The following is a 22,150-nucleotide window of genomic DNA, read 5'->3' on the forward strand; positions in this document are numbered from 1 at the left end:
GGGGGGGATGGGGTGGGGTGTCTGTCCGTGTGTGTTTGTGCGTGTCTATGTGGATGTCTATGAGTGTGTATGTGTGTGTGTGTGTGTGTGTGTGTGTGTGTGTGTGTGTGTGTGTGTGTGTAAGTATGTATACATTGTGTGCGTCAGTGGCGGGCGTGTGTGTCCGTACGTACATGCGTATGTGCGTGTATGCGTGCGTTTGTGTGTGTGTGTGTGTGTGTGTGTGTGTGTGTGTGTGTGTGTGTGTGTTTGTGTGTGTGTGTGTGTGTGTGTGTGTGTGTGTGTGTGTGTGTGTGTGTGTGTGTGTGTGTGTGTGTGTGTGTGTGTGTGTGTGTGTGTGTGTGTGTGTGTGTGTGTGTGTGTGTGTGTGTGTGTGTGTGTGTGTGTGTGTGTGTGTGTGTCGTTGCTCTCTCTTCTTCCTTCTGTTCTCTCCATTCTACTCTATTATTCTTCTATTTTTCACTTTTTCTGTCTAGTTCTCCTGCTTCCCCCTTTTCTCTCTATGTCTTTTTACTTTTCTCCTCACCTCATTTCCTAGCAGTTGGCACAACCATTCATAAACGCATTGTTATACTGATTTAAAATGTCCCCCTACCCACCTCCACCCTATGTTATGTTATGGTGTGTCCAAGGATTTTTAAGGATGCTTGTTATTTTGTTACAACATGAAGAGTTAGTTTGGCGTTTCATCTGCCCAGTATTTTAAACCGACTTGCAGAGTCTGTACTTATTTTTTCCCTTTTTGAATGACTAGTCAATGATTCAGAGTGACGCAATAGTAATCTTCTTGGAGGCCACTATCCCTACGCCTGCTGCTAACTTTCCACTCGGCTTCTCTGTTTCTGCCTGGAATGGTTAATGCACAGTATTTTGCTGAGTATTATAGCTTTCGTGTGAAGACATTGTCATATCTGATCACTCTTTCGATCCTTTAACTTTGTCTCTGTTTGCCTGCCTGTCTGCCTGCCTGTCTGCCTGCCTGTCTGCCTGCCTGTTTGTCTGTCTGTCCCTCTACCTTAACCACACCCTATTCGCCTTATTAGTGAACCTCTCTCTCTTGTTCCCTCCCCTCTCTCTCTCTCTCTCTCTCTCTCTCTCTCTCTCTCTCTCTCTCTCTCTCTCTCTCTCTCTCTCTCTCTCTCTCTCTCTCTCTGATTATACGTTATTATAGCTAGTGGTTTTGTTAGTTTTAACCTGATTACAAATTCTTAGTTAATTAGTTATTCGTTTGGCTGTTTAAAACATGTTATATAAATATATAAATGTAATGTATAATGTCATGTATGTCTAAAAGGGACAGGTTGGAAGATTAGGCATCGCCTAAAACCTTTATCCCTTTGTATTAAAGATCTGAGTCTGAATCTGAATCTCTCTCTCTCTCTCTCTCTCTCTCTCTCTCTCTCTCTTTCTCTCTGTCTCTCTCTCTGTCTCTCTCTCTCATTCTCTCTCTCTTTCTCTCTCTCTCCAATCTCGTCTGCCCGCTCTCCATATTGTAGTCTCTAGTTTAACCCGGTTCTTTCTGCTGGTTAGTATTATAGTTTAATCAAAAGTAATATTTTTAAAAAGTCAGAGAATTTCGACTTATTGCTGTTGAAAATGGCCAGTTAGAGAAGACCAGTTCCTTTCTAAGCAAAAAGAAAACAAACGAATGAAGACAAAATATATATGTTTGGTATAACATCTTATTCTTGTTCTAGTAGTTATTCCATCTTTGTAAGACTCTTATGTTACTGTGATCTCTCTCTCTTTCTCTCCCTCTCCCCCATCTCTCTCTCTCTCTCTCTCTCTCTCTCCCTCTCCCTCTCTTCCTCTCCCTCTCTCTCTCAATCTCTCTCTCTCTCTCTCTCTCTCTCTCTCTCTCTCTCTCTCTCTCTCTCTCTCTCTCTCTCTCTCTCACTACATAATTATGGTTTTGCTCATTCTCCATCCGTGAAAGTTTCTAACCTTTTTTTCTGTCTTTCTATTTTTCCCTCATGTCTAAACTTGTCACACCTACATCTGAGTAATACTGTTTCTAAACGGGGAACACTAAGAATAAAACCTCCAGTATATGTATCGATTATCTTTCTTGACAACGTCCACACAGCATTGTACGATAATGTGGTCGCTTCCCACACAAAAGTGCAAATTTGCAACAGTCCGCCCATTATAACCACGCTTTTTATAGAACATAAAGCTGCACATTTAAACCTCAAAAGCTATAATTACACAGAGATATAAAAGGACGCTTGCGGAAAGAAAGCTGTTTAAAGTAGTGTACGGAACATGAGGCACACCACCAACACGAATTCCCCCGTATCCAATCTCTGTTATGATCGTTGAGTTACTCAAAACCACACCCGGCTCTCAGGGAAGTTCAAACAAGCCGCTTTTAACAAGGATGTAATGAAAACATTGAGCATAGAACAGAGCTGATAATTTATCAGCCGAGAGGCCGATGAGTCATTCACAGGTAAAATTGAAGGGAAACACCCAGACCACTTCTGCTAACTGTGGTTAGGGCGTACGTCAGTGGCAGGTTTTAAACATAGAAGGAAGAGAACAAGGAAAAGAATAGAGTGTGCCACAGTTCAAAAGTATCGATTTTGAGAAGCACTTTTTTTACCTTTAAATGCTTGACGTAAATTCGTTGGGAATCACACTCAGATTATTTCCCCTTGCTGTAAATGTCACGCTCGTCAGTGTTTGGTTTTCAAATAAGGGCTTATTTTAAATAGGAGGAAAAAGAATCAGTGTGCTGAAGTTCAAAAATAAAAATTTGGAGAAGCACAGTTTTGGTTTATAATCGTTGACGTAATTTCATTGGGGAAACACACTCAGATTGCATCTCCTTCTTGTTGGTTTAAATTCAATCAGTGTTAAGATTAAATCGAATTCAAACATAGAAAGAAAATAAAACAAGCTCAGACTAGTATCTAGTGTGCTGCAGTTAAAAAAATAAAAAATATCGATTTTGACCCCCTTTTTGACCTTTAAATCATTAACGTAAATTGATATTCAAATACACTCACAACTCGAAAAAGAGAGCATCGCGGTATTTCTCATAAAAATATGTATTGAATTTCTGTGAAGCAGTGTTGCTTTGCGTCCTTCCATGAACACTGGGTGGAGACGGTTGGTTTGACAAGACATTTCTCAAACCTAAACATCGACGTAAATGCAAAAACAAAATGCAATTTCTTTGGGGGTTTTTTGTTAATGAAAAGTGTTCTCTGATGCACGTCAAGTCCTATGTTGCACGCGTGCACTGGTTCTAGATTTTTATTTTCTGTGAGAATTTTCCGACGCGTTTCAAACTGTGCTGAACAGAATCTTGTTTTCGTTCGTATCTCTCTACTCCCGCCCCCCTTTCCTCCATCCCTCCCCTCCCCTCTTCTCGTGGGACATATATGTTACATATGTGTGTATGTCTCCCCCCCCTCTCCCCCCCTCTCTCTCTCTCTCTCTCTCTCTCTCTCTCTCTCTCTCTCTCTCTCTCTCTCTCTCTCTCTCTCTCTCTCTTAACTCCATCTCTAACAATGTTTGCACAGTTAATTTACTTTCTGCTCTTCCTCCGTGTGTCTTGTTTGCCACTTTCCTTCTATCTCTCCTTTTTACATTTAGTCAAGTTTTGACTAAATGTTTTAACATAGAGGGGGAATCGAGACGAGGGTCGTGGTGTATGTGTTTGTGTGTGTGTGTGTGTGCGTGTGTAGAGCGATTCAGAGTAAACTACTGGACCGATCTTTATGAAATTTTACATGAGAGTTCCTGGGTATGATATCCCCATTTTTTTTCATTTTTTCGATAAATGTCTTATGACGTCATATCCGGCTTTTTGTAAAAGTTGAGGCGGCACTGTCACACCTTGATTTTTCAATCAAATTGATTGAAATTTTAGCCAAGCAATCTTCGACAAAGGCCGGACTTCGGTATTGCATTTCAGCATGGAGGCTTAAACATTAATTAATGACTTTGGTCATTAAAAATCTAAAAATTGTAATTATAATCAATTTTTTTATAAAACGATCCAAAATTACTTTTATTTTATTTTTCATCATGTTCTGATTCCAAAGACATATAAATATGTTATATTCGGATTAGAAACAAGCTCTGAAAATTAAAATTATAAAAATTATGATTAAAATTAAATTTCCGAAATCGTTTTAAAAACTATTTCATCTTATTCCTTGTCGGTTCCTGATTCCAAAAACATATAGATAAGATATGCTTGGATTAAAAACACGCTCAGAAAGTTAAAAAGAAGAGAAGTACAGTAAAGCATTCTATGCAGCACAGCGCAATCGCTACAGCGCTAAACAGGCTCGTCACTTTCACTGCCTTTTGCACTAGCGGCGGACTACGGTCATTGTGAAAAAAAATGCAGTGCGTTCAGTTTCATTCTGTGAGTTCCACAGCTTGACTAAATGTAGTAATTTCGCCTTACGCGACTTGTTTAACTTTGCATCAAACACGGACTACCCTCCGTCCAAATCGAATCCAAGGACAAATTGAAGACAAAACAAGTCGCGTAAGGCGAAATTACTACATTTAGTCAAGCTGTCGAACTCACGGGATGAAACTGAACGCACTGTATTTTTTCACCAAGGCAGTACATCTTCGTCAATCCCCGCGTGAAGGAAATCGCTCACCTCCCACGTGCAAAACGTAGTGATATTGACACGCCAGATTAGCGCGGTAGCGTATTGTGCTAAGCAGGAAAGCGCGCTTTTCTGTATTCTTGTTAACTTTCTGAGCTTGTTTTAAATCCAACCTATCATATCTATATGTTTTTGGAATCAGGAAATGATAAAGAATAAGATAAAATCATTTTTGGATCGATTTCTTAAATTTTAATCGTAAGATTAATTAATCTATTTTCGTTAATTGTGATCCCATTTTAAGAGTAAACATGACATATGTATATATTTTTAGATTCAAAATGTGATGAAAAATACGATGCAATCAATTTTAAATCTGTTTGCGAAATATCGATTTTAATGACAACTTTAATGAGCAAACTCATTAATTAATGTTTAAGCCTTCAAGCTGAAATGCAATACCAAGTCCGGGCGTCGTCGAAGATTACTTGACCAAAATTTCAATCAATTTGGTTGAAAAATGAGAGCGTGACAGTGCCGCCTCAACTTTCACGAAAAGCCGGATATGACGTCATCAAAGACATTTATAAAAAAAAATGAAAAAAACACCTGGAGATACCATACTCAGGATCTCTCATGTCAAGTTTCATGACGATCGGTCCAGTAGTTTTCTCTGAATCGCTCTACACACACACACACACACACACACACACACACACCACACCCTCGTCTCGATTCCCCCCTCTACGTTAAATTTTTTTGTCAAAACTTGACTAAATGTAAAAAGAACACTGCTGCAACAACGAAGCTTCCAATATCACCGCAACAAAGAGTCGAATTGACCGGAAACAGGTTGACTTATAGCTTTCCTATGGAAAGGGTCAAGGTATGCACACACCAACGGGGGCAAGACAGCTCCAAGCCTACACACAAGCGCGGTATGACTTGGCAGAAAGATGTCTCCTCTTTCTCGAGAGGAAAACAAACCCAGGGGGCTAAAAATGTCAAGATCATGGTCAGGCGACTCATGCTTCCATCAAGGATAAGGACAAAAGTGGTTCTTTATTTTGGCTACCGTAACCTCACGACCAAACAGCCCGGGAATGGATTTTCATGTAGAACATTGATATCCCACTTCTTGGGCACTGAACTCATAAACGTCAATATTTGACCCGACCCTCAATTTAACACAAGAGTGTAAGCGACTGCGCCAAGGGATATCTAAATCGGGAGCTGAATATTACATGGTTCCCCCCGTGATGTCAACAAACCGAACATGTACTTGCTTCTTTGGGGCGTGGACGATTCAAAACAAAGAATTTGCGTGGAGACGCAGACACCGCTCACGCATACATTCCATATTCGGAGACCAACAGACACAAACAAATGGAGACAGACAGACACATGCAAAGAGAGACGCGCAAGCAGACAGACAGACAGACAGACAGACAGACAGACACAGACAGACACACACACACACACATACACTCATACACACACACATACACACACACACACACACACACACACACCACACACCCTCGTCTCGATTCCCCCCTCTAACATTTTGTCAAAACTTGACTAAATGTAAAAAGAACACTGCTGCAACAACGAAGCTTCCAATATCACACACACACACGCACACATACACTCATACACACACACACACACATACACCCCCCCACACACACACACACACACACACACCTGTACGCCCCTTAAGCTTTCATTAAAGCCCCTTACAATTTGTGCATGTGAAAAGACTTATGATTCATACCTTTTATAACTGCACTATAATGATTGGACTCTAGACAGGCAATTAAAAAATGTGACTCATGTCGTGTCAAGTCCCCATTTAACCCTCACACGCCTCAATCGTACCCAGAAAATTCTCGTCAAAGAACTTCAGGGTTGAAAAGTGTGTGGCGATGACTCACCCGTTGCTTCGGGATATAAACGATTTTTGTTTGTTTGTTTGTTTGTTTGTTTGTTTGTACACCTATGTACACCGGGTTAATTTCAATTGGGTGCAGATGGTGATGCTTTAGAATAACAAACACAAAACTTGCCAATTATAGCACTGTTCTTTGTTCCGCTTCAAAGAAATGTAAACTGGGACGACTACCTCCTATCACATGCGTTGCTAAAGAATTCTTGCGCGTTCAAGCGAAGAACGATCAATCATTGGAGTGAGTCTTGCGTTGTAGGTAACACTTTGTGCGCAAACATGAAAATATTGAATCTTTAATTGTCATAGGACAGGATATGATTGGAACATAGAGTGACATTATCTGTTGGACAATTATCTTTTGGACTTCTCATAATAATAACAGTAGTCGATGTAATTAAGTGTGTTGTAAGTTTCTTTGTAGGAGCTTGTACCCTTTCATGTTATCTAACGCTGCCCACGTTTTAAAAAAGGAAAGTCAAATATTTGAGCGATGAATCCCATTATTTTGCCCTCCAGGCACAAATTAAAACGTCAACCAGCCTCTGACAAATACCTAAAAGCGTGCAGCACGTTTCGTTACGCCATGGTTTAGGTTTGGTTTTGGCTTTTTATCTGATAACATTCAAGTTGGTCAGCTACGTTTCACACAAATTCCTATGACAATTAAAGATTCAATATTTTCTTGCATTCATTACTGGGAGAAATTCTGCTGTCACACTCTTGACAGTCAGAAGTTAACTCTCAGTGAAAAGTTGGCAGGAACCGGCGATGTGTAGTGGAACTAGGAATCATTTTAAAGATAGTTTTTGAATAAAAAATATGGGGAAAAATTGCAAATCGAGGGATAGTATATTCTTTAAGATCTGGATTGTCGTTTATGTATGTCCCTTTTGGCAATATTATTTTCAGACTAAACGCTCATTTTCTAAACCTTTACCCACCCTCGAAACAAAGTCCCTTTTAGAAACGAATTTCAAGGCACCGATGCTGGTATTTACTTGCAAACCTGAGCACCTTTTAGATAATAATGTTATTGCATCAATATTACTATGTACGTAGAGAACCAAAAAGACGTAAAGCAAATTCATAAGGCGATATGTACTTAGAAAACCGACTCTACTTGAGAGGCAGAAAAGAATTTAAGCAAATTCAAGAGAAAACACAGTCAAGATTTCTTATCACAGAATGTCAACAGTTGTCGCACAAACCGTGACTGCAGTGTGTACCCGGCCCATTACCCGGCTAAAAGGTTATACGCCCATGTACAAGGCTGTTTCAAAGGTTACTCGGGGTTACCGCTGATGTTTAAGGAAGTGTTATGATTACATTGGGCAGACCCCTGTTTTACTGAATATATAGCCTACAAACTAAATGGCGGTCAACGTATCCCACAATCTGTTGACCTCATTTCAGGAAGCTTGGCTTAAAGATACGACGAACTTAATGTTCCCCCGAAAAGTAGTCTTTGAGTTAAATTTTAAAAGAGGTCGAGACATACTTGAAAAGACGTGAGTTGATCAGAACCTTCTGGATTTTTACTATAATAGATCTAAAGGTAACTGAGAAAGGAAGCAAACTTTTATCGGTCCCGGATAGCTATATATAGGTTGTAGGGACGATAAAGCACAATAACCAACCAACTGGTTGGTCCGGTGTCAGAATAATGTGACTGGGTGAGACATGAAGCCTGTGCTGCGACTTCTGTCTTGTGTGTGGCGCACGTTAAATGTCAAAGCAGCACCGCCCTGATATGGCCCTTCGTGGTCGGCTGGGCGTTAAGCAAACAAACAAACAAACACAAAATAACCAACCAACCAACCGACCAACCTTTTAAGCTAAAGACATGATAATCTCGTCTTCATCAATGTTACCTGACTGGCATCTTTCCTTTGTTAAAGTTCGACGAATATTGTTTTTTTAAGTATACACTAGAAGTTGTATAAGTTTGGTTGGATTCGGGAGACTCTTGAAAGAACAGGTACATGGTCTTTGTTTAATTCCTGCTCCTCGAATACTTCAAACAAAGTGGGTTCTTTGCATCAAGATTTATAGTTTTCTTTGTTTCTTTATGTTTGTTTCTTGTCTGAAGAACGCTGCGGATTATGCGATACAGATTCGGCATCGATTCTATGTTTTATTTTTTTTTGTTTTTGTTCTCGGCATACTCTTTAAAAACTGTTCACATTCACAATTTGTAGAAACCTATGCAACGATGCTCACAAATTCAAAAGATATTAAATGAACATGTGTGCCTTGGGTTGTGTGAGCGAAAGGGCGAGAGTGCTGTAGGAGCTTTTAAAGAACTGGATAGTGCGTAGAAGCAAGATAAACACGTGGTGAATTAAAACTGGAAAAAATACTAGTAAAAATAATGAGTATGAGGAGACGAGAAAGAGGACGCTGGTATAGTCACTTTTGCCCTTTGCATGCTGCAGTCACCAGACGTGCTTACAGTCTATCTGTTTCAATGAAGGTCGTGTCGCTTCGACGCTTTGACCGTTCATCCGACTATACTAAGTCCGACCTTTGCCCTACCGCCATTACCATACACCCGTCATGAGAAAACACCTGTATAGGCCTTGTGGCAAAAATGGTGAACATGTGCACTTTCACGGGGAGGATAGTTTTGTTACATTCACAAACCACACATGAGCTCTTTAGAACCTTCTTCTTTTTTCTGTGATAGAAAATAGTTTCAGATACGCAGATAACCATGTTTCAGATACGCAGATAACCATGTTTCAGATACGCAGATAACCATGTTTCAGATACGCAGATAACCATGTTTCAGATACGCAGATAACCATGTTTCAGATACGGAGATAACCATGTTTCAGATACGCAGATAACCATGTTTCAGATACGCAGATAACCATGTTTCAGATACGCAGATAACCATGTAAAGTGAGAAAGGAAACAAACGTTAATCGGTCACGCATAGCCACATAGGTTAAAGGGACGTTACAAACCAAGAACCAACCACCACTCATAGATCAACTGCCCAGTGGCGCCCTTTATCTGAAGATGATACCTGTTATCATGGGACCATCACCCCTACTGCCCCCCATCCTTCCGCCTTTTTCGGTGGTAAACACAAGATAGTGACTAACCATCACGTCTTTTGCACATTCCGAAGGTCTAACTACTGGTCATGTTGTCCAGTGATGAAGGCTTATGTACAACACTGTCACGTTAACACTGTGCAGACTTGTACATAGTAACATTACCGGTAGTTAGACAGTATGCTGCAAAAAGTGTCCACGCAGACAGTCAGACTGACGGACAGACTGATAGCGTCTTACAAGCACTGAGAGAGAGAGAGAGAGAGAGAGAGAGAGAGAGAGAGAGAGAGAGAGAGAGAGAGAGAGAGAGAGAGAGAAAGAGAGAGAGAGTGACAGACAGTCAGACTGAGAGAGAGAGAGAGAGAGAGAGAGAGAGAGAGAGAGAGAGAGAGAGAGAGAGAGAGAGAGAGAGAGAGAGGGGGGGGGCGAGAGAGAGAGAGAGAGAAAAACAGACAGAGCGAGACAGAGACAGTCAGAGACAAAAGACACTTGTACACTCCTGCCTCTAATTTTCCCTCTGCACCCTTCCCACATTACTAGCCAGAGAAAACACACACATATGTTCAGCCAGACAAGAGAGAAAATAATAACCTCTCCTTCTCTATCCTCTCCAAATACACTTTATTCTTAGCACCGGCCTCATAGGGCCTTCACAAAACAGAAATATGATCCTCACACCCCGACATGTGATCTGCCAACGAGCCGCACAATATCCATTTACAAATCTTGATATTGGAAGGAAAGCTATTTGCTCTCTTATTTCTATAAACTTGGGCGATATGTCTTGACTTGTTTACGAATCTTCTGCAATGGCGAGCATTGCTTTTGCTGGACGTCAAGAAATGTCTGGAATGACCAAAGAATTGCATAAAATACATGTACAAATCTTGTTACTGGATGGAACGTTATTTACCCTTTTATTTTCGTAAACTTGGGTGATATGCCAATGTCTCTCACCTGTGAGAAACATTGTCATTTGTTCTTTTTTTCTCCTGTAAGCTTGGGTGATATGTCTCTCTAGAGTGAGAAGACTTGTTTACGAATCTTCTGTAATGGCGAGCATTGCTTTTGCTGGACGCCAAGAAACCTTCACCTTCTCTGCAAAAACACAGCGTCGAGACAATACACAATACACTTCTTGGTCCACGCCCTCAGGTACAGCGGACAACGCCGGCATAGACTGCCAAACTGTTGGTTTTTTGTAGCGAGTGCAAGGTTACCTTCAAAGCTATGCATATATATGATACACATATGTATTGTGGCGTGACTCAAGGACTCGGACAACCTTAGACAACCTCAAAGACAGATGTAATGCAATACGTACCACACCCTCTCTCTGTCGCCATGAATGACCCAGGTCCAAGGACAGATCATAAAGACTCTTCCTGCCTCTCTGCCTGTCTGTCTGTCTGTCTGCCTGCCTGTCTGTCTGTCTGTCTATGCGTGCCTGCCTGCCTGCCTGCCTGCCTGCCTGCCTGTCTGTCTGTCTGTCTGTCTCTCACTCTCTCTCTCTCTCTCTTTCTTTCTCCCTCTCTCTCTTTCTTTCTCCCTCTCTCTCCCTCCCTCTCTCCCTATTAGACTCCCTCTCTCTCTCTCTTTCTCTCTTGCCCAGAATGAGTGTCTGAGGTTCAAAAGACAACAAGTCGCGTAAGGCGAAATTACAACATTTAGTCAAGCTGTGGAACTCACATAATGAAACTGAACGCACTGCATTTTTTCACAATGACCGTAGTTCGCCGCTTGTGCATAACGGAGTGAAACTGACGAGCCTGTTCAGCGCGGTAGTGGTTTCGCTGTGCTGCATAGCACGCTTTTCTGTACCTCTCTTCGTTTTAACTTTCTGAGCGTGTTTTTAATCCAAACATATCATATCTATATGTTTTTAGAATCAGGAACCGACAAGGAATAAGATGAAATTGTTTTTAAATAGATTTCGGAAATTTAATTTTGATCACAAATTTTATATTTTTAAATTTCAGAGCTTGTTTTTAATCCAAATATAACATATTTATATGTTTTTGGAATTAGGAAATGATGTAGAATAAGATGAACGTAAATTTGGATCGTTTTATATAAAACAAAAAAATTATTACAATTTTCAGATTTTTAATGACCAAAGTCATCAATTATTTTTTAAGCCACCAAGCTGAAATGCGATACCGAAGTCCGGCCTTCGTCGAAGATTGCTTTACAAAAATTTCAATCAATTTGATTGAAAAATGAGGGTGTGACAGTGCCGCCTGAACTTTTACAAAAAGCTTGATATGACGTCATCAAAAGTATTTATCGAAAAAAACGAAAAAAAAAATGTCCGGGGATATCATTCCCAGGAACTCTCATGTCAAATTTCATAAAGATCGGTTCAGTAGTTTGGTCTAAATCGCTCTACACACACACGCACAGACAGACAGACAGACAGACAGACAGACACACACACACACACATACACCACGACCCTCGTATCGATTCCCCCTCTATGTTAAAACATTTAGTCAAAACTTGACTAAATGTAAAAACAGGCAATCCCTTCTCCCTCTCTCTCCCTCTTTCACGAAAACACGTGCACGCATGCTCAGACGGTACAGAGTATCTGGACATTCTTCCATTCACCGTTTTACTCGCAAATAACTGCGACGTGTATATCTTTCGAGCGTCCTCTAAGGTGGACATGCGACCTCGTTCTCCCACCCTCATTTTCCCTTGAATTAACGACACTGACTACAGTTGTAAGAGAAATCCAGTCCATTTATTATCCTCTTCATATTCAGTCCGTATCCCCCCCCCCCTGTTTTTTTTATTTTTATAGTACTAGTTATTACTAAGTTTGATGATTCTCCAGTTGTTCTCTCTTTTCTTCTCGTCAGAGGCTTTGTGATGAGAACGGCGACAGACTGATAGGAAAGCACACGTGTAAGTTGCTAGTAGATTTCTTTATCGTCGTTCTCCGGTAACAGGCCTTTTTTATGTTAATCGATTCTTACACCAGAAACGTTCGTTCTTCTCAATCGACTTTGAAACTAGACACCTTTGATAAGAGTTACCTTGCTACGTCTGACAGGCACATACGGCATGATACTATACGTTTCAGTAAGTGACCATCTTTGACAGTTCACAGCCACAATGAGTGACACAGCCGTCGAACGCCGAAGAAGAAGAAGAAGAAGAAGAAGAAGAAGAAGACAGTTCAAAGAGTGTTTATGCTCCCTAAATCTGCACTATATATGTTACAGTTAATCTGTGAAACCATGGCATACGTGTATTAACTAAACTATTTTAGGTGATACATGAATTAACTGTTTTTTCCGTCAGTTAATTCATGTATTACCTAGTTAATACACGTATTCCCTGGTTTTACAGATTAACTGAAACATATATACAGTATTTTGCTATTTTAGTAAAAACAAGTTGGAATCATGAGTCAAAATACAGTTGAAACTGGATTGTTAACATATACCCACCAAGAAGCGTGTGGTGAAAAGAGCACCTTGCACACCAAGCGAGAACATCCAGAACATTCAGACAAAAATAATGCCTTCACTACTGAGAGATTTACCAAATCAACCGAACATAATTACATTCTTAAGAAGTGTCTCTTTTTAACATACTTCATAATTATTGAGTTTGGGAGAAATGCTTTACATTTAGGAACACAGTTACATAGAACGGTGTTGAAAAGTTCAATGGTAGAAGAACGAGGACACTTTATTAAGAAGAGAACTTGTCCTTTCCCCAATTAATGCGTGTTTTTGACATGAGTCAAAATGTCATTTTTAGTTAACAAAACGTGTACTTTCTCACTCCTTTAAATCTGCATAGAGCTCCCAAAATAACCGTTGCATTTGAGATTATTCACGCGTATAAAAGGTCTGTCAAGCCTATTCTTCAACATTGTCGACATCGCAGTGTCTCCACATGTATATATTCTGGATTTGCATCGTTACTGCTAAATCAAATCAATGAATATCAACATCGTCATTCTTCCACTTCAAATTGCACAAAATCTTAGCTATGGTGAATTAAACCTGCAAGTCTCTCAACTTTTTTTTTCTGGCCAGTGTCTATCACTAATACTGTTGAAAGTTTTCAGCTGTATTTTTAGCTATTTGTATCAATCGCTCAATCTGTCAATCAACCAACCAACCATCCAATGATATTTCCCTTCCAAGTACATGTATTAACCAGGCAGTGAGGGAGACCCGTAACTGGAATTTCACGTGTAAATCGTCTGGAAGTGTATCATAATGTTAGAGAGAGAGAGAGAGAGAGAGAGAGAGAGAGAGAGAGAGAGAGAGAGAGAGGGGGGAGGGAGAGAGGTCAACATTTTTTCCAGAGAGAGAGAGAGAGAGAGAGAGAGAGAGAGAGAGAGAGAGAGAGAGAGAGAGAGAGAGAGAGAGAGAGAGAGAGAGAGAGAGAGAGAGAGAGAGAGAGAGAGAGAGACATTGGGAGGAGGGACGTTGGATTTTTTCTTTCCCTTTTCTTGTCCAAGTTCACCACATTCCTTGAGTCTCGCAAAAATATAATGTGTGCACCATATGCATAACTTAGAAGGTAACGCGTTGGAGAGAGAGGGGGAAAGAGAGAGAGACAGAACTGCAGGGACATAGTCAGAGCCAGAAAGGAATGTATGCTTGTCCAACCTCCCGTCACAGAAGAACATGCCCACAAAGTGGTGTTCTGTCCAGTTATGGTATTATCAAGAACGGCACCATTGACGTTTAATATGCATTAGCTGGGGTTATACGAGACTTGCTAATCACTATATAAACACAGCCACTTCGCTTCGCAACGTCGTTTCTTTCTCTTTTCCCTCTAACAAATGCAGGTTGAACACATGTGAAAATAGAAATTATCGTGACAGAGCAAACAAAAGAACAACAGGACTTGGTAATGAACATGGACTAGAACTTTCTCCAACCCCAACAAAGTCCACATCAATTTGCTCTCTTGGTCTTAACGTTCAGCATCAATATGCAGTTCCAAAAGGGGATACCTGTCGCGCCTTTACAGAACATAATACAGACTATAGAATAATCCCATTACCTAAGATTGGGGATTTATCGATATTTCATCGATAATGCCAATTCCAAAGCTCTTGACCTGCGCAGAACCAGTCTGAATCACTTCAGAGTTACTTCAATGCTGCGTCCTATCAGAGTTGAACAGCAAATGCATATTTTCGTTCAGATTGGCTAGCACGCCGTATCATGATGCCATTGGTATGATGCAACTACCGGTGTTCGTGACAAAAACACTGAACCATACAACACCAAAACCATTATGGCTGGCCCATCTCAGTTCTGATGTACACAACACTTCAATCTCGAATGCTCTTCAATAAACACGAACAGGAAACAGTCATGGGAGTGCAGATCTGCTTTGATGGCTTCGACAAATTTCATGACCTTATTCAGTATCAGGAAGATCTCGTCATAATCAGTGCGGAAAACAGTCTGTGTAAACACTTGATGATGTGCACAGCTTGACTTCCGCCAAAGTTCCTGCAACATCTGCATATTGAGAATCGCAAAGAGAGCAGAACAAGGCCTGGCGTATTAGAAACTGAAAACAAGCAATGGTATGAGCTAAAATAATGTTGCTATAACAGGCTTGCTCTGATGTTGTTGCAGCTTCGATTTGCAGATTTAGCACTGACTTTGTCGATCAATCAATCAATCAATATGAGGCTTATATCGCGCGTATTCCGTGGGTACAGTTCTAAGCGCAGGGATTTTTTTCTTTTCAATTTTTATTCAAGGCGCAGGGATTTATTTATGCCGTGTGAGATGGAATTTTTTTTACACAATACATCAAGCATTCACATCGGCCAGCAGATCGCAGCCATTTCGGCGCATATCCTACTTTTCACGGCCTATTATTCCAAGTTACACGGGTATTTTGGTGGACATTTTTATCTATGCCTATACAATTTTGCCAGGAAAGACCCTTTTGTCAATCGTGGGATCTTTTACGTGCACACCCCAATGTAGTGTACACGAAGGGACCTCGGTTTTTCGTCTCATCCGAAAGACTAGCACTTGAACCCACCACCTAGGTTGGGAAAGGGGGGAGAAAATGGCGGCCTGACCCAGGGTCGAACACGCAACCTCTCGATTCCGAGCGCATTGTCGACAATGACTACATGCAATTGGCACGACTGTTTCAAAACCAAACGACTAACTCTAAAAAACCAAATGGACGGGCAGAAGTCGCTAACATTTTTGATCAAAGGAATTTGAATTAACCCAGAATAGTCAGGGATTAAGGTCTTGATATCATCGCTGAAATGACCAGGATTTAGATAATAAGAAATCAAACTTTTTTCTTTCTTCAGTGTATCACCAGTTGATGGTCTTGTCAGATCTAGAGGCCCGTGGTGACGTAAAGAAACATCAGTTAGGTTATAATATCTTCAGCGCATGGTTGATCCTCCACTTTTCTGATCGCAGGACCAAACGATCTTCACTGAAAAATTCAGTTTATATGCGTTTCATCTTTTGCGCTTCTTCTGATCGTGACATTGCTTATAGGCATTTCAAGTTACTGCATATAATCTTTTTGAAACCAAAATTTCATTTAGAAACATAAAGGGTTTTACATAAATCGTACCCCATGTATTCAGCAAACTGAATGCACTTTCTTCATCTACCCGTCCGATCTTAATTCCTGTGCCTACGTACCTATCCTCCCAATTTCCCCAATGTATCCTCCCCCCCCCCCCCTGCAAACAATTGTGTCCATTCTGGCCCTCAACACAAGGTCGGAGAGGCTCAGAAGCAAACGGAACCCACATTTCCGTTACAAGCACGGTTTGAGCCATGGACCTCATGGGAACCACACTCTCGTGTAACTGGGAATAGAGTTCAAGGCACTGCACTCAGGTTATTGTCGAGGGGAAGTCACTGAAGGACGATCGAGGTTGGGGAGGCTGGGGGGGGGGGGGGAGAGGATGAGAACGAAGAAAGCAGAAACATAGAGAGCAAGAGAGAGAGAGAGAGAGAGAGAGAGAGAGAGAGAGAGAGAGAGAGAGAGAGAGAGAGAGAGAGAGAGAGAGAGAGAGAGAGAGAGGGGGGGGGGGAGGATGAGAACGAAGAAAGCAGAAACATAGAGAGAGAGAGAGAGAGAGAGAGAGAGAGAGAGAGAGAGAGAGAGAGAGAGAGAGAGAGGGGGGGGGGTAGGGAAGAAAGAGGCAGAGACTGAGACTGAGATGTAGACACAGAGACAGAGGGAGCAGTTCACCAGTTGATGGAGAAGCAGAAGAATCTCTGTCAAGTTCGAAAGACAAACCAAACCAGAGCTGTCCTTCTTTCAACTTGTTTGCTCCCCCTCCTCCCTCTTTAACGCTTATCTTTCGCCGTCCTTTCTTCCATGGTTTGTGATCTTTTCTGTAACATACCATGCTCGTCCCCACCCCAGCTCTACAAACTCCCCCTCCCACCTCCTCCTAAACTCTCCCCCCCCCCCCCTCAACCAATCTTACCGTTCTGTTCTTTTCGTCCCATCTTTTTGGCTTCAGCCTTGAACAAGTTTGTGAATTAGCGGAAAAAAACAAAAAAACTTTGAGGTTCACGGCACTGAACCTGACTTTTGCTTTCTGCACTGAACTTGAAACTGTGAGGAACGAGTCACCTTGAACGTGCTGCGATACTCACCCACACACTGTCTATCGCATGTACTCATGCCGTCCCATCTTTTGGTTTCCAGCCTTGAACCGATTGTGAATGAGTGGAAGGCTAAAGTCTTTGCGGCAGTGAACTTACGTTTTCTAGATTGAACTTTAAATCCGGTGGACGAGTCACCTTGAATTGTGCATGCAACGATACCGACCAATGCAATCATTGTGTTGTATTCCAGCTGGCCTACCTGTTCCTGTTTCTAGCCTTTAACCATTTTGTGAAAGGATTCGTCACGACCAAAAGTTTAAATGTTCTGCATTTAAACTTGGAACTCCGAGGGACGAGTCACCTTTGCATCGTACGTGATACGATACCCATCACACTATTTGTTGTACTCTTGCTCTCCAATCTTTGAGTTAACGGAAGCCGCAATGTTTTAAGCTGTGCACTTTAAGGCACACTCTTTCTCGTGTGAACAGTTTTTTTTACCCCATCTCAAAACTACCAAGGCTCTTACATGGGGTAAGCCCATGCCTAAACTTGATAATATACCAAAGTTGACATTTTTGGATGAATTAATTTCAAAAAACGAAAACAAATCATCAGAAAATTCAAACTGCGCACAGAAAGCACCCACGCTTTTATTGTTTAGTATATTATGGCCAAGTGAAGGGAGGGTCTTATCCCATGTGAAAGCCTGGCTAGATCTAAGATGGTGAGCCGAACTATTTATACGAGAGGTGTTGTGCTTTCAAATTTTCCACACTGAATTTAAAACCTTAAAATGTACGTGACACGGCAGGTCATAGTTCTACTTTCCTCACCTATGCAAATTGTTGTTTCTGTTTTTCTCTGGATCTAATAGTAAGACGTTCTTATAGGAAGGGATATATGCAATAGAAACCTGTTGGGGCGCTGTTCTAATGTTTTACGACTTTAACAGATTATTGGGTATTCCCCAGACACACGCACCTTACGTATGATCATGATACAAGTTTCAAGGCTTTCCATTACATCTACTCGCTAGCATTTGTATAGTTTCTATTCTTCAGATGCATATGGGCTGTGGAAGGAAATCCAAATCTTCTGACTTAGTAGACAAAACGTTATTGGCTGCCTGGTGTGTGGCATTCTAATCTTTCATTGCGCGCTAAACTTTCGTTTAAATGTAGCAACGAGTTTATTGAAGGGATCACCTCTTTAGCGGTGTTATCAAAGACAGAATAATTATGCAATCTCTCAATAACTAAATCTTCGTTTTGGTTTGTTTGTTAGTTTCTTTGCCTGTTTGTTTATTTGTTTTTATCGTATAAAGCACACTCGAGATGAGTGTCACAAAGTTACTGAACAACCCTGAGGGCTCACGGAAGCTCTAAAACGCGATCAAAATTGATGATTTCAATCTTACTGAATTCATTCCGGGGAAACATAAGCTTTAATGACTAACCATGGGTCAAACCCAATCATATTTTCAAGTCGTCTTCTTTCCCGAATTAATGACAGAATCCAAATTAGGGACTGTAAGCACACAACCTAAGTTGAAAGCTCACGCAATATTACTCCAAACATAGTTACGTCATATAAAAATAAAAAAATTAAAAAAACATTGTTCACAGTCCCAATAGGCCGCAAGAGATCAAAAATGATTCATAAAAAGTATATTCTGAGAACTGTTCTGAGTAGTCTGTATCTGTAGCGACGGTAGTCTTCCTGTTTTCCCTGTATTCACTTTCTGCTCGCTTTCTCGCTAAGTCCAAACTTCCCTGTGATGATTTTGTTTCCTGGTCAGTTCGTGTGACTTTACAGTGACTTGTTGGCTTTTAGTTGACGATTTTAGCCGGGCCTATTTTGCGTCAATAGTCCATTTCAGTTCAACTAGAAGTGTGTTCTAACTGTTTCCTCTTTTTACTCCGTGACCTTCACTCGCAAGGTCTCTCAATCTGCATCGTATTGAATCTGCGAAGCACTGTTATCAGGGGATTGAAAGTCAGAAAACATGTTTGCTTTTTTAACGAAAGTGACATCGAACGTCTGCTTTGTATGTATTCTTTCTTTATTTGGTGTTTAACGTCGTTTTCAACCGTTCAAGGTTATATCGCGACGGGGAAAGGGGGGAGATGGGATAGAGCCACTTGTTAATTGTTTCTTGTTCACAAAAGCACTAATTAAACAAGAAGAGCAAACGCTCGATCGAGTCACTTTCGCAGTTCTGAATATTATATGAGGCATCAGATGGACAGGAAGAAATTGCTATTCACAACACAATGAGTCACGTTCACATAAAATTTGAGCCCGGTCACTTTTATAGTTTCCGAGAAAAGCCCAACGTTAAGTTGTGTGTTGCCGAACAGAAAAGGCTAGTTATCTCCCTTGTTTTTCTGATAACGTTCGTAAAAGGCTACAGATGTAAATACTTTGATGTAAAGAATAATCCTACAAAGTTTCAATCACATCCGATGAACTTTGTCAAAGATATAAAATGTCTAATTTTTCCTTTGACGCTGACCTGTGACCTTGAAAAAGGTCAAAGGTCAACGAAACCATCGTTAAAGTGTAGAGGTCATTGGAGGTCACGACTAAACAAAATATGAGCCCGATCGCTTTGATAGTTTCCGAGAAAAGTCCAACGTTAAGGTGGTGTCTACGGACGGCCGGCCGGACAGACTAACACTGACCGATTACATAGAGTCACTTTTTCTCAAGTGACTCAAAAATTGCTCCAGGGGCTTGCAACATAGTACAATATATTACCTTACTGGGTTTGTATGTATCAAAGAGCGGAGGAATGGAAAGTTGTATATCTTTTCAGTCCCATTAGATTTCGATGCCGGAATCCAAAAGCACGTTGAAATGGCACTCGTCAGTTGTACGAAACACTTTACTGCGATTGTACACTCTAATCTGAAGAGCTCTACTTTTGAACACACTTTTTGCAACCAGTTTTGAATACAGTGCATAATTCTTCATGCAAAAGTAGCCGACATTCTAAGCACTAGTGTTGAGTTGAACACTGGTGCTTACAATGATTGTGTGCTACGTTTTCTAGTAGAATAATGTACTATATCCCACTGTGTTCAAAACTTGTTACAAAAAGTGTGTTCAAAATTGGAACCGTTCAGTTTACAGAGTACTTAGACTTGTTTCGTTACTTTTTTATATATATATATATAGAGTCACTTGTGTCTATCATCTTCGTTCAATATCGGCTACAGTTCATGGCCAACATTGCCCTCTCTGAGGAAGGATGCAACAGGAATTCACTGCTACTTTTGTTGACTAAGTACATTATGCATTTACCCTTTAAAGTTATTGCCCAAACGAATAAAAATGTTTTCAATTTAGAGATACGGTACAAAGACAAAGAAATAGAAGGAATATTAAGGTTATCAGCAGGGGGAAAAGTCCCGCTGAAGCCGGAAGGGCAGAAGTAATCATTTTACAATACGTGACCAAAGCCTCTGACATGTAGAGGTTTTCATATTGGTTAAAAAACACCGATTTAAGTAAAATGTTTCACAAAATTCAATTCTAGGTATTGGCACTGAGAATTGGTTTAAGGATCGATTTATCAACGGTAAGAGTATTTATTAAGGACGTCATCTGTTTTGGTAATCTCATCTCGTGCCATATAGCAAAACTTTAATATTCAGTACTAAAGTATGCACGGAATTATGCTTGCATCAGGTACGACATTTTGATCGACGTATGTGGCTTCTGTCCGTGACTTCTACGTGTAACAAAGCGCCTCTTAATCTAATACCTCAAAAAGTGTTTGTATCAAGCTACTATATCATGTAGTCCTCTATAATAACCACTCAAACTGTGTGGTCAGTAAAGTCGGTGTCAGTGTCCAGTAAAAGAGTGAATACCCATCCCTACGCTAGGATGGCACAAATATCTGAGTATGCAGCATTTAGGATATAAATTATAATTATAAAGAAAAAGATTGACGAAGAACATGAAGAACAACAAGAAGAAACAACAAGAAGAAACAACAAGAAGAAACAACAAGAAGAAACAACAAGAAGAAACAACAAGAAGAAACAACAAGAAGAAACAACAACAACAACAACAACAACAACAACAACAACAACCACAAGAGTGTGTGTGTGTGTGGGGGGGGGGGGGGCATGCCCAGGGAAGGGGCCGGGGTAATAGTGGGGCTTAGGGGTTAGCCTAGAATGGAAAGTACTAAGTGCATGGCAACCACCAAACACGAAAACAATGCTCTATTTTCCTCAGTGACAAATTCCACTAGTTGTATGCAAGCCACCGCCCCCCTTTAACAGCATTCCAAGTAAAGTATGAATGGACACGGTAGACAACCGACTTTCTCGGACGGTGACATTTTCAACTTTGAAACTGACCACTGTGACGTCATAGCCCACTGATCAACGACCATTACTGCGTGGGAGGTTGACACTTGACCACTGTTACTGTCTGTGCAAGCGACATTCCGTTGGTTTCTCGGCGAAGTTTAGTACACGGGTCTTGACGATACAAACAGGCCTTTTCTATTTCAAAGACCCCTCTTCCCCTCATCCTTTCACCATCTACTGAATCGTTATTTACTACAACACCCGCTTTCAGCCCAACTCCCATCCCTGTGACAATAGTCAGCTAAACAATCACTTGTCCAACCTGCCCTTTTCTCCACCTGCCGTCCATCTGTTTCCACTTAAAACAAATATTTTAAAATCTTCGGCGACCCTCTCAAATGGTCTTCATTTCTAAAAATCCATCGTTTTCTCTTGGTATTGCCCGTCTACTCGACTTATTCGATCCTACTCTCTGTATTTATCTGTCTCCAAGTTGGATAGAACATTCTCTGTTGAGTACACCTCATCTTCTGATATCCATGCGGACAGACAGACGGACACATCTGACAGACTGTAGACATTAATGCGAGAAGCTTTGCTTCCCAACAACATAGCGATATAGTCA

General features: G+C 40.9%; 2 protein-coding genes across 3 annotated transcripts in view; one reads left to right on the top strand and one right to left on the bottom strand.

Annotated features, from left to right (window-relative positions):
* The window catches only part of LOC138966948 (uncharacterized), a 136,268-nt gene extending 116,896 nt beyond the window's left edge, over positions 1-19,372 (top strand). For both annotated transcript variants that reach the window (XR_011455798.1, XR_011455796.1), the window contains exon 4: positions 19,335-19,372. The gene's annotated coding sequence lies outside the window, so the exon portion shown is untranslated. The remainder of the gene's footprint in view (positions 1-19,334) is intronic.
* The window catches only part of LOC138966949 (uncharacterized), a 47,400-nt gene that overhangs the window by 14,525 nt on the left and 10,725 nt on the right, over positions 1-22,150 (bottom strand). The window lies entirely within an intron of this gene.

This window comes from Littorina saxatilis, linkage group LG5 (genome assembly GCF_037325665.1).
Source record: "Littorina saxatilis isolate snail1 linkage group LG5, US_GU_Lsax_2.0, whole genome shotgun sequence".
In the NCBI taxonomy this organism is placed as follows: domain Eukaryota; kingdom Metazoa; phylum Mollusca; class Gastropoda; order Littorinimorpha; family Littorinidae; genus Littorina; species Littorina saxatilis.